General features: G+C 40.6%; 1 pseudogene; it reads right to left on the reverse strand.

The window, feature by feature from the left end:
• Positions 1-17,167: 17,167 nt before the first annotated feature.
• Positions 17,168-17,285, reverse strand: LOC148476960 (5S ribosomal RNA; annotated as a pseudogene).
• Between the last annotated feature and the right edge of the window lie 1,075 nt (positions 17,286-18,360).

An 18,360-nucleotide genomic window follows, 5' to 3' on the forward strand; every position in this document is an offset into this window, starting at 1 on the left:
ATGTCCTGCATTATAAAGTGGTCACTGCAACAAGCCCTGTATAATATGGCAGGCATTGTGATGCTCCCTGCATTATATGGTGGTCACTGCAATGCTCCCTGTATTATATGGTGGTCACTGCAACACACTCTGTATTATATAACAGGCATTGCAATGTTCCCTGTAATATATAGTGGTCACTGAGATGCTCTCGGTATAGTGTGATGGGCATTGTGATGCTCCCTGCATTATATCGCAGTCACTGCAATGATACCTGTATTACATGGTAGCCATTGCAATGCTCTCTATATTATATGGCGGGCACTGCAATGCTCTCTGCATTATATGGTGGTCACTGGGATGCTTTCTGTATAATATGATGGGCATTGCAATGCTCCTTGAATTATATGGCGGTCACAGCAATGCTCTCTGTATTATATGGCATGTACTGCAACGCTCTCTGCATTATATGGTGGTCAATGTGAACTTCTCTATGCCAATGGCAGGCTATGTGCTGGTGGTCACCACAATACTTTCTACATTATACGTTGGGCACTGATGCTCTCTGTGGTATATGGCAGTCACTGTGATACTCTCTGAAATATATGGCGTTCACTGCGATACTCCCTGTGTTATATGGTGGTCACTGTATAGTTTGTATCACTGTCATGCCAATATGCACTCCCTCTAGGTATATAGACTTATTCATCCTGCCACAATGGGTCTTCAAGGGTCTATCTGACCTTAACTACACTGACAGCCCCTTAACTATTCTGACATCCCCACATTCACTTATTGACAATGTATTGTCCTGAGTGGGTTCTACAAAGTGTATTTATGGCCCATTAGTCAGTCCCCCTTAGGCCGACTCTTATGGATTGTAGCCACCAAGGAAATTACGGCCCTTGTTTGAGAGTTAATTTTTATTTGTGGGGCTATTTATTTATTTGATAAGGTGACTATTTACATTAATAGTAGAGTCTCAGTTGTGCTTTTTTTTACTTTCAATGGGTGGTTTGGGTACATTCATTTAACATTTAAAATATCAATATCAATATCAGGAAGAGGGCTATTCATTAAATGTAAGTAATAATAAATGTTCAGGCTGCTGGGTGGGGGTGAAATGGGTTTATATATTAAATGTGAAAATTATAATGTCTGGACTGCTTGAGGAAAAATATGAGTATTTATTCAATTTAAATGCTATTTATTTTATGACTGGTCATCGTGCAGTGTGGTGGGGTACTATTGATTTATTAGCGATTAGTCATTGTTCATAGTCATTTACTTATACTCATTTCCATATGTAATATCCCCATCCCTTTTCAAAAACATGACCCCAACATTACAGAATCCAGAAAAGCAGCAACATGTAGCGGAGACAGGTAGGAGAAAGCAAATAAGTCTGTCAACTATCCTGATTGTGGTGGGCAGCCAGAAATTTAAGTGACTGCCTTGCTGGAATATTTAAGTGACTTGACTTTGTCCTAAATTCAAGGACAGTTGGGAAATCTGTACCACTTAATACAAATTATTATTATTATTTTTTGGGGGTGGAGCTTAGTCTAGGTTGGCGGAAACTCTTGATCAGACTCTGCAGCCTTTCTAATTTAACTTCCAGATGAGACTCACAGCTTCTGATCTTCTCTACAGGGGACTGGACTTTAATTATTACTTATCTGGGTATAATCTGCAACTAGGATACCACAGTATTGGCATTGTTGTTGTTATTTTTTGCATTGTGCTTCAACAAGCCCCATATGTTGCTGTATTCAATAATGTAAATAATAAATACTCTTTTTAATATTCTCAATCCGCCTCTTGCAATTATTCTCCTTACATCTGACCTTTTCATGGCTAACCACACCGCCTCAATCAGTTGGCCAAACCTCTTCAGCTTTGTGCCACCTCCCTTCAATGGGATCCTACCATTGCATTCCCTCTGCTGGCCCTTCATGACCCAGTCCATTATCAACATTCCTGCAGAACACCCTCTGTTACCATATAAACTTCACATTGAATAATAAATATATTTATGGACATTATATGGTGACTGAGGGAATGAGCTAATATATATAAATTCTATAAATTAAACCACTGACACAATGCAAATTCTAATGCAGCATGTTTATAAATACTATATGGATTTCCCTCATTCGCAATATAAAATATGTTTTATTTAAAATGCTACATTCATGCATATAAATAGATTCAAATAAAAATTTCAAAACCATTTCAGCATGTCACCAACATAAATAAATACTAGTCATGGTTATGTTAGCGAGTAATTGTTAAATCCTCATAAACTTGTGTAAAGCAGAGTTTTCTGGCCTTGGACCAATGTTTCGTGTGTCAGGTCACATTCTTTGGGATTGTTTGTAAAGGTTCCTGTTAAAGTATGTAACATACAATGCAGCCATCTGCCACTTGTAAACTGCACAGAGATCTGTGCAGATTCACTAACGCTCAATACTGGGATTTCACATTCATTTTCAGATCTTAATTCCTTTTTTTTTCCTTTGTTTTTATTTTTCAGTTATTGCTTGTTATTTTTTTCCCCTGTTGAAACAACAGGCATGTTTCACACCAAACTGTTGTTTGTATAAACTTACCTGAGGAGAAAACATTTACACAAATAAGTAAAAAGTGAACAAAAATGCAGCACTACATTTTACTAAGCTCATAATTAAAATTACCTATAGTCCAAAATGCTGGCGGAAAAAACCCCACACTCAGTGGCTTTAAAATAATTATATTAGAAAGATACACACACACACCCCCCTTCACATGCCACTTTATTGCTCACCTAATTTTTGGGGTGTGGGAAGATTTTCTTTGGTCCCTCAATTCGCTCAATTCAATGGTTTAAAATAAAAACCTTCATTGAATTAGGAAGCATTGCCCCTTACCAAGCCATGATGCAAATGAGGTAGATGTGAGACCATGGGAGTTCCATAATTTAAAACATAGGGGTCTATTTATCAAATAATAATTGCAGGATATTACACAAAAACTGCCATTTTGGGGGGCTACCTGCAAATATTAAGTATCCCCGAATGTCCTCCCATTTCCGACAGTAACTGTAGCTCCCATAAAGCTGTAAGATTTGCCAAGCTCTTGAATGCTTTATCCAAGAGTAGCATATGGGCTACAAATTTGCAAATTTTTCCCTCTACGTTGCGCCCGGTAACGCAAACACCAGCTGCGCAGGAAGCAGTGTGATAGCGTTATGCTTTCACACTGATTTCAGCTCTTTGCTAGGACTGGCTCTTATGGCTTTTAACTTAGCTAATTTACATAAAAATATTTATCACGTACGCTTTAAAAATGTGGATTGTGATAACTATGCCCCTTAAAAGTGTTAAGTGGGAAAATATTGGTAAAAATGTTTTAATCAATAACCGTTAAACCCTGCAGGTCTGCATATTGCAAATAATACATGTTTCTTCAGGATAAACCAAAGGAGAAAGAAAAAATACTCTTTTTGTTGGGGCACGCTTTTGATTGAAATTTAATTGTTTCATTAAAACCTCAATTTTTATTGATATGCATTAAGAAAGAAGAGAGGAAGAACATTTACTTTCTCTACTTGGAAGTCTTTTTCAATGTAAAGGTACAATTATTGAAAAGGACACGCTACAGTGAGTTATGTAATTAGTGTTACACAATTTATTGATAGATGTGAGAAGATACAAACAGCTCAATTATCTGATGTGGATCCCAAATACAAAACATTGAGTTAAGTTCAATTTGTGATGGTGGAATATAAAGTGGTTTGTACAGAATAATATAAACAATGAATACACAAAAAACAGGATGGGGGGGAGTTGCTCACAATATATGCAGGTTAATTGGCATAGCGATGGGAGTGCAGAAATTGCAAATACAGATAGGAGTGCAGAAATTGCAAATACAGATAGGAGTGCAGAAATTGCAAATACAGATATCTGTATTTGCAATTTCTGCACTCCTATCAATATGCCAATTAACCTGTATATATTGTGAGCAACCCCCCTTTTTGTGTATTCATTGTTTATATAATTCTGTACAAACCACTTTACTTAATATGTTTTTTATTTATAACACATGAAACGCGTTGAGCCTACAGACCCTGTGATACTCCTTCCAATTGCTGGCAGCATTCACACATTGGACTTTCAATCCCTGTTTACTTTGGCATCACCACTCTTCTCCGGTAGAGCACCACAGCCCTGAAAAATTACTGCAATGGCCGCTGCATGCCATCAAGGACTGTGACAATCTCGTGACCTATACCGGTAATTTCATCGCCTAAGGGACACCCTAAGTCTTACAATTTGATTATCCAGCACATGATTGTGTTGTTTCTGGAGGGAGTATCTATCAAGGAACTTATTATATGGTTCCTCTCTACCATTATTTGTGGCATTTTTTAATTTTAAATTTTTGTTATCATTACCATGGTTGCACATTTCATATCTTTTATGTTTTTGAGTATTATTGATATTAATCATATTAAATTAGCTTTGCTTTGTACCTGTTTACTGACCTCAGCAATTTATCTCATCAGTTTGCCTGTTACTGTGTAGTTACTGCTATGCTCCTGTATGTCTCCAGTGTCGTGTTCAGCCTCCTATACAGTGCCTACCAGCTCCATACCAGGGAACAGAGACAGAGTGCTGTGACCTGCGTATCAGGTGCTGCGAAGCCCAAACTTTCCTGTGGGGTCCCTAGTATAAAACCCTTAAACTCCACAACTCACACCTCTGTCCTAGGTATTAGTTAAATCCACAAGTACGGGTCAGCATCCATACTATCTATCCTTAAGATTGTGATGACACTACATCAGCCCTATTATTGCTATCCAACAATATACCGTACTTTACTAAGTATTTCTTTCAAATGCAGGTACAGAATATAGTCTTCATTTTAGCACCCTGCATCTGTCACAACCTGTGCAGTTTTTCTATCCTGCCTGGGGTGTCGCTCTCTACTCTGTTGCTTCTGGCACACTCAGCTGATGCAACTAACAGGTGAGATTCAGCAATTTGTGTGCTAGAAGCACCAGAGCAGAGAGCAACACCCCAGGCAGGAAAGAGGAACTGCATGGGCTTTAACAGGGGCAAGGTGCTAGAATGAAGACTAGAATAATGCATCCTTTGTTTGCAATAAAATTACTTCTGCAAGATCCAAAAAAACATGTTTGTGTTTAACATACAAACTGCAGAATTATTATTTTGTTTAAGGAGCATAGTTATAATGCTGATTCAGTGTAGCAAACAAGCCATCCATATATGCCACTGCAATGCATGCTTGGAAATAAATGCAGACCTTTACCTGTATTCATTGCTCCTATCCATCCACTTGTGAAATTAGCCCTCATGATTATCAGTATAGATTTGCAAAAGTCACTATAACTGTTGCCACGGATCTGTCTGATCAGATGGACCTCTGTGTATGCCCTCTGTGTATGCCCTCTGTCTATGCCCTCTGTGTATGCTTGATACCCTTAATGCACAATGGAAAAGTCTTGGGTTTTGCACACATGCACCTATGTGTTCCCTTTAGAGTACATCAAGGTACTTCAACATACATGCTATTATTTGCTCTCAGTATCTACAAATTATGAAGAGTAGCGATAGAAAAATATGAAGAGGTGCACTGTGCAAAAATGTTATTATCACAGCAAAGGTTCAATCTCCCACCATGTGCATAATTATCTAAAATGTTTCAATTTAGCCCCATGTAAGACCAGAGCCGTAACTGGACTTTTGTGTGCCCTGTGCCAGAGAGAGCATTGGCGCCCCCCCCCTCTATTTTTTAAATAGGGACATAAGATAGTGCACCTAAAAAAGGGCCATGGTCTCATGGGGAAGGGCAAGGGAAGAGATAGGAGTACTGTTGTGGCAGCCACGAGATGCTGGGGATAAAAGAAGAGGAAGCTACAAGTAAGAATGATAATAAACAGGAAAATTGACAGGTCCAAACAGCGCCTCCTGCCCTGCGGTGCCCTGTGCAATGGCACAGGTCACACTACCCTAGTTATGGCCCTGTACAAGAAATACTTGTTGACTCTGGCAACTGCCTGACTGGGAGGTCTGTTGAGAGGATGCAGGTGGGTAAAAGGGTGTGGAGCTGCATGAATTGTAGCCCGGCCCCATTTTACAATTTACTAGGATTGCAATCCTGCTGGGGGGTTTCTGAGTACCCAGAAACCCCGCTAACAGACTAGAGAGCAGACACCATATAATTAAGCCCTGCCCCCTCGCTGCATTTTGCAGGGATTCGCGGGTCAATAAGGAGACGGAGCCAATTTGATGAGATTCCATTAGAATCAAGTAATTTGGCCCCGTCCCCTCCCGATTGACCCTCAAATCACAGCATTTTGTGGCTAGGGGAGTGGCCTAATGACATGATGCCAGCCTGCCAGCTGCTGCGAGGTAAGTGTGTGTAATGTATGTGTGATGTGTGTATCTATGTATGTATCTATCTGTGTGTGAGTCATATATGTGTGCCAAATGTATGTGTGTGCATGTATATCTATGTATGTGCGTGTATGTATATATATTAATGTATGTGTGTATATATTAGGGGTGTGCACCGGCCACTTTTCGTGTTTTGTGTTTTGGTTTTGGATCTGGATCTTTCTTCGTGTTTTGGATCTGGATTGGTTTTGCCAAAACCACCCTTCCGTGTTTTGGGTTCTGGGTTTTGTGTTTTGGATCTGTATTTTTTTTAAAAAAAGCATAAAAACAGCTAAAATCACAGAATTTGTGGGTTTTTCTGCTCCTATGCTATTATTAACCTCAATAACCTTAATTTCCACTCATTTCCAGTCTATTCTGAACACCTCACACCTCACAATAGTGTTTTTATGTCCAAAAGGTTGCACCGAGGTAGCTGGATGACTATGCTAAGAGATACGAGTGGGCGGCACAAACACGTGGTCCATCTAGGAGTGGCACTGCAGTGGCAGACAGGATGGCAGTTTGAAAAACTAGGCCCCAAACTATACATAATTCAAAGAAAAAAAGAGGTGCAAGATGGAATTGTCCTTGGGCCCTCCCACCCACCCTTATGTTGTATAAACAGGACATGCACACTTTAACAAACCAAACATTTCAGCGCCAGGGTCTGCCACACGACTGTGGCTGAAATGATTGGTTCGTTTGGGCCCCCACAAAACAAGCTGGCAATTAATCTGTCCCTGCACAAACTGGCTCTACGGAGGCAAGATGTCGTCCTCAACCTCCTCATCCACCAATTCCTCACCCTCTTCAGTGTTGTGTACATCCTCATCCTCACAGAGTATTAATTCGTCCCCGCTGGAATCCACAACCACAGGTCCCTCTGTACATTCTGGAGGCTGGTCTCCCTGGAAGAGTAGATAATTCATTTTATGAACATCATCTTCTCCACATTTTGTTGAAGCAACCTCCTACACCTTTCGCTGACAAGGTTCCCGGCTGCACTAAACACTCTTTCGGAGTACACACTGGAGGGGGGGCAACTCAGGTAAAATAGAGCCAGTTTGTACAGGGACCTCCAAATTGCTTCTTTTTCCTGCCAGTACAGGTACGGACTGTCTGACATGCCTACTTGGATGCTGTCACCGATGTAATCCTTTAACAGACAGACGCACGTTTGTCGCTGCTGCTTTGAGGATGCAAGTGCGGCTACAGCCCACACAATTCACAAAGACAGAAAAAAGAAGAAGAATATTTTTATTGTTTGTGTAGCACACTTTGAGGGTGTCACCACCCTTTAACAGACAGACGCATGCTTGTCGCTGCTGCTTTGAGGATGCAAGTGCGGCTACAGCCCACACAATTCACAAAGACAGAAAAAAGAAGAAGAATATTTTTATTGTTTGTGTAGCACACTTTGAGGGTGTCACCACCCTTTAACAGACAGACGCACGCTTGTCGCTGCTGCTTTAAGGATGCAGGTGCAGCTACAGCCCACACATTTCACAAAGACAGAAAAAAAAGAACAATATTTTTATTGTTTGTGTAGCACACTTTGAGGGTGTCACCACCCTTTAACAGACAGATGCACGCTTGTCGCTGCTGCTTTAAGGATGCAGGTGCAGCTACAGCCCACACATTTCACAAAGACAGAAAAAAAAAGAACAATATTTTTATTGTTTGTGTAGCACACTTTGAGGGTGTCACCACCCTTTAACAGACAGACGCACGCTTGTCGCTGCTGCTTTAAGGATGCAGGTGCGGCTACAGCCCACACATTTCACAAAGACAGAAAAAAAAAGAACAATATTTTTATTGTTTGTGTAGCACACTTTGAGGGTGTCACCACCCTTTAACAGACAGACACATGCTTCTCGCTGCTACTTTAAGGATGCAGGTGCGGCTACAGCCCACACATTTCACAAAGAGAAAAAAAAGAAGAATATTTTTATTGTTTGTGGAGCGCACTTTGAGGGTTACACCACCCTTTAACAGACAGACGCACGCTTGTCGCTGCTGCTTTGAGGATGTAGGTGGAATCTAGACGGGATTTGGAACCGGGGACACACTACCTCCATCAATTGTCTAAATCCCACTGCACTAATGGCGGATACCGGACGCACGTCTAACACCAACATAGCAGTCAAGGCCTCAGTTATACATTTTGCTTCAGGATGACTGCTGTCGTACTTCATCCTCATCGCTAGGGACTGTTGGAGGGTCAATTGTTTAGTAAAAGTAGTGATGTTCCTACTTCCTCTCTGGGACGATGAACAACTCCCAGCAGCAGCAACAGCACTAGGAGGAAGTGGTTCTTGATCTTTCCCTATTTTATTTTTATCGGAGAAAGTTTGGTCCTCCATTTATGTTATATTGATATATACGTGCGGCTAAAGCGCAGACAAACACAGAAAATATTTTTTTATTTTTGCTGGAGAGTAGTGCACTTTGTGGGTTACACCACCCTTTAAGAAATGAGCCAGCCGGCTCTTTACTTATGGGACACAGGCGCACGCTTGGCGCTGCTCCTTTGTTGATGCACGTGCAGCCACAGTGCACACAAGTCACAAACACAGAAAATATATATTTTTTTGGGTTTGGAGTGTACTTTGGGGGTTACAGCACCCTTTAACGGTCAAGCCAGCCGGCCCTTTACTTATGACACAGGCGCACGTTTGGCACTACTTTGTTGATGCACGTGCGGCTACTGCGCACACAATTCACAAACACAGAAAATATATATTTTTTTGTTTTGGAGCGTACTTTGGGGGTTACAGCACCCTTTAACGGTCAAGCCAGCCGGCCCTTTACTTATGACACAGGCGCACGCTTGGCACTACTTTGCTGATGCACGTGCGGCTACTGCGCACACAATTCACAAACACAGAAAATATTTTTTTTTTTGGTTTGGACTGGAGTGTACTTTGGGGGTTACAGCACCCTTTAATGGTCAAGCCAGCTGGCCCTTTACTTATGACACAGGCGCACGCTTGGCACTACTTTGTTGATGCACGTGCGGCTACTGCGCACACAATTCACAAACACAGAAAATATATATTTTTTTGGTTTGGAGTGTACTTTGGGGGTTACAGCACCCTTTAACGGTCAAGCCAGCCGGCCCTTTACTTATGACACAGGCACACGCTTGGCACTACTTTGTTGAAGCACGTGCGGCTACTGCGCACACAATTCACAAACACAGAAAATATATATTTTTTTGGTTTGGACTGGAGTGTACTTTGGGGGTTACAGCACCCTTTAACGGTCAAGCCAGCCGGCCCTTTACTTATGACACAGGCGCACGCTTGGCACTACTTTGTTGATGCACGTGCGGCTACTGCGCACACAATTCACAAACACAGAAAAAATATTATTTTTTTAGCACTTGGGGGGAGCACCCCTGATGGACAGAGCACCCCCTGGACAACACTACAGCACCCCTTTAGGACTGGGACACTGCACAGGACTTTGGAGTGGACACAGCCCCTATGGAGAACTGACTGCACAACACAGTCCAGCCAGCCCCTATGGACTTTGAAGTAGTGGACACAGCCCCTATTAACAACAGCAGCACAGCACAACACAGCCAGCCCCTATGGACTTTGAAGTAGTGGACAACAGCAGCACAGCGCAGCACAGCACAGCACAACACTACTCTGCACTACACTACACTACACAGCCCAGCCAGCCCTAACTCCCACCCTCCCTCTTCACTGTCCACAGCCGAGTGAGAAAATGGCGCCGACGCGGGTACCTTATATAGGATTCAAAACCGGCGAGACCCGGAAGGCGGGTTGATGACGTTTTGCCTCGATTTCAGATCCGAGTCAGGCGGGAAAAGTCGAGCCTGACTCGGATCGGCCTCGGATCGGGGGGGCTCGGGGGGGTTCGGATTTCAGAAATCCGAACCCGCTCACCCCTAGTATATATATATATATATACATGTGCATATGTTCATCCATGCTCCACCGACTTAATGGGTTGTTCTGTGGAATTTGGTAGAGTTGCCCACTTTCCTGGGAGAGTCTGCCAGATGTTCCGAGAGAGTGTGCAAATATTATGCAAGGTTACATTTGACCAGAGTTGCCTACCCATTTCGCGGGAGTCTCCCGAATTAAGGTGGCTCCTTCCACCCCGCAAAGTAGGCTGAGTCCCCTGCATTCCCACAGACCTGTATAAAAATCGGGACTGCGCATGCGTGAGTCTGGGGGCAAAGGTGGTGGGTCCTTAGCTTCACTGTGTCAAGACGCAGGGGCATACTCACCAGGTGCAGGGAGTCAGAAGTGTGGCTGCTACTGGCCCTGAGGTCTCCTGGGCATGCCTTCCCCTGCACACAGACTGCTGGGAGAGACTGATGCTCCCAGCATTCCCTGGCCAGCCAGTGATAACAGAGGATGGAGGGGGGAGGAGCCAATGCTGGAAGACTGAAGACAGAGGAGCTGCATGAGACTATTAGGGGTATTCAATATGGAGCGAAAACATCGTTTTTGCGTTAATATCGCACTTTTGACGTCATTATCGCAGGTTTGACTTTTACACCGTATTCAATTTCAAAGACTTATCGCAGGTTCGAAAAGTCTTTGATAAAAAACGGGGATAACTTTTCACCATTGAATAGGTGTCGAAAAAAAGTGCAGAATTGGGGTTTAGGGGTGCAGGTTTAAAAAAAATAGCCTGCACCCCTGGGAATGACATTTAAAAAAGAACTGTGTCAAAAAAAGTTTTAAAAAAAAATAGGGACACCCCAAAAAATTGATTGAAAAATTGGAGTAAAAAAAAAAAAAAATGGGAAAAAATTGTTTAACAATAGGGAAATAGGTTCAGGGCTATTCTGCAAGTATGCGGCAGGTGTTTTCTAGAATAGATTTATAGCGGCAGGTGCACAATTGCAGAATATTTAAAAACTTACTTTAGGGACATCAAAATATGCTAGTACCCATTTTCATGTACCCCAAATTTGATGGGACCACTTAAAAAAGGAAAAAAATAACCTAAGTGCTCTTCTGCATCACTTCTTCAATGTCGGGAAAAAACACCTGCTGCGGCTATTTAAATCCCCGACTTTCAATTACAGGCTAAAACGGGGGTACCCATAGTGATCCCCCATGTTTTTACAACTTTAGGGGGGTCCTACAATTTTTTTAAGGAAAAACTCGTAACTTTCCGCAAATCCAACTTCGGAGTCTCCCGTTTTCGTTAATTTCATATTGAATACGGGGATAAGCGGGCGCGCGCCCGATACTTTAACGCAGGTAAAAACTCCGATATGAAACGTAAATTTCGACAGCGAAGTTTACGTTTCATATTGAATACCCCTCTATGAGTGTTAGAGTTCACTGTAGCTTCTGCCAAATCTATTCATGTCAGTGCCATGGGGGAGGAGAGGGGGTGGGAGATCTATTAATGTGTGAGTGTGTGTGTGTGACTGTGTGTGGGCATCTACTAATATGTGTGTGCGCGTGTGCATCTATTAATGTGTGTGAGAATCTATTAATGTGATGTGTGTGAGACTGTGTGTGTGGGAATCTATTCATGTAAATGTGTGTGTGGAGGCAATCTATTAATGTGTGTGTGTGTGTGTGTGTGTGTGTGTGTGTGTGTGTGTGTGTGTGTGTGTGTGTGTGTGAATCTATTATGTGTGTATGTGTGAATCTATTAGTGTGTGTGTGTGAATCTATTAATGTGTCTGTGGAAATCTATTAATGTGATGTATGTGTGACTGTGGTAATCTACTCATGTGATGTGTGTGTGAGACTGTGTGTGTGGGAATCTATTGTAAATGTGTGTGTGTGTGTGTGTGTGTGTGTGTGTGTGTGTGTGTGTGTGTGTGTGGTGAATATATTAATGTGAATGTGTGTGGGAATCTATGTAAATGTGGGTGGGGGAATCTTAATGTGAATGTGTTTTGGGAATATTCATGTAAATGTGTGTGTGGGGGAGGAATCTATTAATGTGACTGTGTTTATGGGGATCTACTAATGTGAATGTGTGTGGGGGGGAATCTATTCATGTAAATGTGTGTGTTGGGGGAATCTATTAATGTGAATGTATGTAGATGGAATCTATTCATGTACATGTATGTGGGGGGAATCTATTAATGTGAATGTGTGTGGGGTGAATCTATTAATGTGAATGTGTGTGTGGGTTGGGAATCTATTAATGTGAATGTGTGTGTGGGGGATCTATTAATGTGAATGTGTGTATATGTGTGCGGGGGAATCTATTCATGTAAATGTGTGTGGGGGGAATCTATTAATGTGAATGTGTGTGGGAATCTATTAATGTGAATGTGTGTGGGGGAATCAATGTGAATGTGTGTGTGGGGGGGAATCTGTGAATGTGTGTGGGAATCTATTAATGTGAATGTGTGTGGAGGGAATCTGTGAATGTGTGTGGCAATCTATTCATGTAAATGTGTGTGTAGGGAATCTATTAATGTGAATGTGTGTGTGAGACTGTGTGTGTGGGAATCTATTGTAAATGTGTGTGTGTGGTGAATATATTAATGTGAATGTGTGTGGGAATCTATGTAAATGTGGGTGGGGGAATCTTAATGTGAATGTGTTTTGGGAATATTCATGTAAATGTGTGTGTGGGGGAGGAATCTATTAATGTGACTGTGTTTATGGGGATCTACTAATGTGAATGTGTGTGGGGGGGAATCTATTCATGTAAATGTGTGTGTTGGGGGAATCTATTAATGTGAATGTGTGTAGATGGAATCTATTCATGTACATGTATGTGGGGGGAATCTATTAATGTGAATGTGTGTGGGGTGAATCTATTAATGTGAATGTGTGTGTGGGGGATCTATTAATGTGAATGTGTGTATATGTGTGCGGGGGAATCTATTCATGTAAATGTGTGTGGGGGGAATCTATTAATGTGAATGTGTGTGGGAATCTATTAATGTGAATGTGTGTGGGGGAATCAATGTGAATGTGTGTGTGGGGGGGAATCTGTGAATGTGTGTGGGAATCTATTAATGTGAATGTGTGTGGAGGGAATCTGTGAATGTGTGTGGCAATCTATTCATGTAAATGTGTGTGTAGGGAATCTATTAATGTGAATGTGTGTGGGAATCTATTCATGTAAATGTGTGTGTGTGGAGGGAATCTGTTAATGTGAATGCATGTGTTAGAGCTCACTGTTGCTCTTGCCAAATCTATTCATGTTAGTTCCATGAGGGGGGAGACAGGGTGGGATATCTATTAATGTGTGTGTCTGTGTGAATCTATTAATGTGATGTGTGTGTGAGGCTGTGTGTGTGGGAATCTATTCATGTAAATGTGTGTGTGTGTGAATCTATTAGTGTGTGTGTATGTATGTGTGTGAATCTTAATGTGTGTGTGTGTGAATCTATTAATGTGATGTGTGTGACTGTGGGAATCTATTCCTTTGATGTGTGTGTGAGACTGTATGTGTGAATCTATTCATGTAAATAAATGTGTGTGTTGGAATCTATTCATGTGAATGTGTGTGTGAGGGAGAATCTATTAATGTGAATGTGTGTGGGAAGAATCTATTCATGTAAATGTGTGGGGGGAATCTATTCATGTGAATGTGTGTGTGGGGAATCTATTAATGTGAATGTGTGTGTGAGGGAGAATCTATTAATGTGAATGTGTGTGGGAAGAATCTATTCATGTAAATGTGTGGGGGGAATCTATTCATGTGAATGTGTGTGTGAGGGAGAATCTATTAATGTGAATGTGTGTGGGAAGAATCTATTCATGTAAATGTGTGGGGGGAATCTATTCATGTGAATGTGTGTGTGGGGAATCTATTAATGTGAATGTGTGGGGGGAATCTATTCATGTGAATGTGTGTGTGGGGAATCTATTAATGTGAATGTGTGTGTGGGGAATCTATTAATGTGAATGTGTGGGGGGAATCTATTCATGTAAATATGTGTGTGGAAAAGGAATCTATTAATCTGAATGTGTGTGTATGGAGGGAATCTATTAATGTGACTATGTGGGAATCTATACATGTAATTGTGAACGTGTGTAGGAATCTATTAATGTGAATGTGTGTGTGTGAATCTATTAATGCGAATATGTCTGTGGGGGGGAATCTGTTTATATGAATGTGAATGTGTGTGGGAATCTATTAATGTGAATGTATGTGGGAATCTATTCATGTAAATGTGTGTGGAGTTTATCTATTAATGTGAATGTGTGTGTAGGAAATCTAATAATGTGAATGTATGTGTAGGGAATCTAATAATGTGAATGTGTGCAGGGAATCTATTAATGTGTGTGTTGGTCGGGGGAATCTATTCATGAAAATGTGTGTGTGTGGGGATCTATTAATGTCAATGTGGCAGGGCAGGGATATATTAATGACAGTGGGGGAGCTAGGGTGTTAGCATATAGGAATATATATGCCCATAGGTGGAGCTAGACACGTCCTTTGGGTAGAGCAGATCACGCCCCCGCAATGGTGCACTGCGCTGTGCACGGCGCATTCTACAGCTGTCTGCAATCTCCCTCAAAGTTATTTTCAAAAGTAGGCAAGTATGCATTTGACCATGAGTGTGTAAGCACATAAGGGCTGCATTTTGTGTATTTGCATATTTTTATAAATACACTTCTCAATAAAAATAGAGACTCAGAAGCACTTTCTGCACTTCTTAAATCACACCCTGTGATACTCTACTCATCTTAGTTTAATTTGTTTTTAAATTATGTTTATATGTACTATTTACTAAGGAAACTTATGTATATATATATATATATATATATATATATATATATATGTTGCCAAAGAGAATCAGGGTCTCTTTCCTTCACAGTTTAAAATAACCCATAATTCATGTAATATTTTAAAACATTGATATTTAAAACAAAGCACTCCACATTTTGGTGTGGGTGTCAGCTTTTCAGTAAAATATTAACAATGGTGATTTGTTAAAAGAAAAATGTGTGAATAACGGAACTTATATAAAGCGCACAATGTGCAATGTGAGTGCAAATATTGCAAGAGTACAGACAATAAAGTGAGGAGTAATAAATAATTTATATATATATATATATATATATATATAGACGAAAGTTCGGCACTCTGGAGAGAGGTTACACAGATTGGGGTGCCTTCCTATATAATGACATAAAGACAGATGGTCCTCAAACATGAGGTGTATCCTCACGTTTGAGGACCATCTGTCTATATATATATATACACGTAACTCCAGGACTTAGATATATGTGCAAAATTACATTATAAAGTGTGGACTATGCTTGTGCAACCAGTGTAATTACAATAATAAGTACTATAAATATATATTCAAAATATTCAAAATAACTTAATAGATAGTGAGTTCATAAAATATATAAATTTAATCACAGAGATACCCTGAACATGTAGGGCAACAACATACAATACATATACTAAATATACTAAATATGTCGCTGCCAGATGTTAAAAACAGAATTAAAAAAAAATGGAGGAATAAAAAGGGAAAGGCTTATCTGAATATAGTAAAAGGTAAGTTCATGGAAGGTGGAATCAGGAGTCTCCAACACGTTTCATCTGGCTACTTGACTTCTTCAAGGGATGTGGCTCTAGTGGGGTACCTGGTATAAATACCCACCTGCTGGGACAAACTGAGCAGTGGTTCAGATTAGAAATAACCTCACTTCCGGTTTGGTTAATCACATGTTTATTTTGTTATAAAAAATAAATAAAGTAATTTGATGTCCATCTGGTATTTTAAATACTGAATAATGGAACCGCTATTATTTAAAAGAGATTCTATTCATATGTTTAGTGTTTTTTGTCTGTGACGATCATCATGTGATCTTTCCCGGGCATCACGTGGTATCAGCCCATCTCGCTACTTCCGGTACACTACTTCCGCCCTTCGAGCGCTGTTTGGGGAGTCTGGTAAGGTACTTCCGCCCTGAGGCTGTGATCAGGTGACTGGTGTCAGCCATCTCAATATTCTCAGTCAGGTGATGGTAGTGGCCATCTTAGTGCTCACAATTAAGCCGTGGTGGCCATCTTGGTGCTCACAATTAGAATTGGCGGTGGCCATCTTGGTACTCCTATTTCTTAGGGTTGACAGCGGCCATCTTGTTGTTCTTAGTTAAGCGGTTGGCATCAGGCATCTTCAGGTTGTTGGTCAGGTATCATTCAGTGGCCATCTTGGTACTCTCATTTTTATATATGTATATATATATATCTCTCTCTCTTTGGGCCATCGTGGTATACCTGGATCTGCAGAAGCCATCATATGATGATAATCGATGGACATCTTGAAATATAGGAGAAAACAGTCATCTGTATATTTTTCTTAAGTAGTTTTCCTTCTATATATAAATGAGAAATAATTTAGTATTTATATCTACATAGGTAAGAGATTGTAGGTTCTCCTTTTAGCATAAATATAACAAGAAGTATATCTCAATCTATTAAATTAGGAACATTAATAATATATGTCTATAGTGATAATTAGGAACGTGCCGAGTAAGCTGGTAAGAGGGTATAGTCGTTAATTGATTATAATATTTTTTAAAAACGTTATTTTTAGATCCAGGGGAGGAGTATGTGGCTTATAAAGTTATCCATCTTTGATATTATGATTCCAGAAAAAAACGATGTTTCTTCTTATGATATAATATTTTCCAGCGAAGCGATATTTCTTCTTATAATACTCAGTCTTTTCTTTCGTGATTCGTTCTGTTTTCTGCTACAAGATAGCTGCAGGCTGATGGTGTAGGAAAAGTGAATCTCGTGACGTGCTACAGTTCCTAGTCTTCCCTGGTGGTCTCCCACCCAAGTACTAGCCAGCCCCTCACTGCTCAACATCCAAGATCTGATGGGATTGGGCTCTTATAGTGAGGTATGACTGTAGAAAAGTACAAGTTTCACAAGCTACCATCAGAATTGATGTCTACAGGAACGGAGCTATCTTGTAGCTATCGTTGAATCCTCGCGGGGTCATTGTGTTTAGTTCAAAGATCCAGTACATTTCTCAATTTGGATAGCTTGTTTGCCAGATCTCCACCACTTTCTCCAAGTTGTATGTGTTCAGTTGCTTTGAATCTTCTGGATTGGAGTTATGGTGCTGAATGAAGTGTTTAGATACCAAATGTCCTTCTACTTTATTTTTTATGTTTTGGATATGTTCTTGTATCCTCAGTTTTATTGGTCGTTTAGTTTTGCCCATGTATTTGGTTCCACAGGTGCATTCTAGCAGGTATATAACTGATGTAGAGTTGCAGTTCAGATGATTTTTGATCTTGTATTCCTTACTGTTTGAAGAGTTGTAAAAAGTTCTTCTTTGTCTGTGTACATATTTACAAATATTACATTTGCTGCATATATATATATATACAGTCAGGTGCATAAATATTGGGACATTGACAGAATTTTCATATTTTGGCCTCTATTCACCACAATGGCTTTGAAATGAAACAAACAAGATGTGCTTTAACTGCAGACTTTCAGATTTAATTTGAGGGTAATTACATCCAAATCAGGTGATTGGTGTAGGAATTACAATGGTTTCAATATGTGCCTCTCACTTTTTAAGGGACCAAAAGTAATGGGACAAACGAAACAATCCTAAATCTAACTTTCACTTTTTAATACTTTGTTGCAAATCCTTCGCAGGCAATTACAGCCTGAAGTCTGGAATGCATAGACATCACCAGACGCTGGGTTTCATCCCTGGTGATGCTCTGCCAGGTCTGTACTGCAAATGTCAATTCCTGCTTGTTCTTGGGGCATTTTCCCTTCAGTTTTGTCTTCATCAAGTGAAATGCATGCTCAATCGGATTCAGGTCAGGGGATTGACTTGGCCATTGCATAACATTCCACTTTTTAGCCTTAAAAAACTCTTTGGTTACTTTTGCAGTATGCTTCGGGTCATTGTCCATCTGCACTGTGAAGCGCCGTCCAATGAGTTCTGAAGCATTTGACTGAATAT

The sequence above is a fragment of the Taudactylus pleione genome, unplaced genomic scaffold, assembly GCF_031769625.1.
Source record: "Taudactylus pleione unplaced genomic scaffold, aTauple2 ptg000760l, whole genome shotgun sequence".
In the NCBI taxonomy this organism is placed as follows: Eukaryota; Metazoa; Chordata; class Amphibia; order Anura; family Myobatrachidae; genus Taudactylus; species Taudactylus pleione.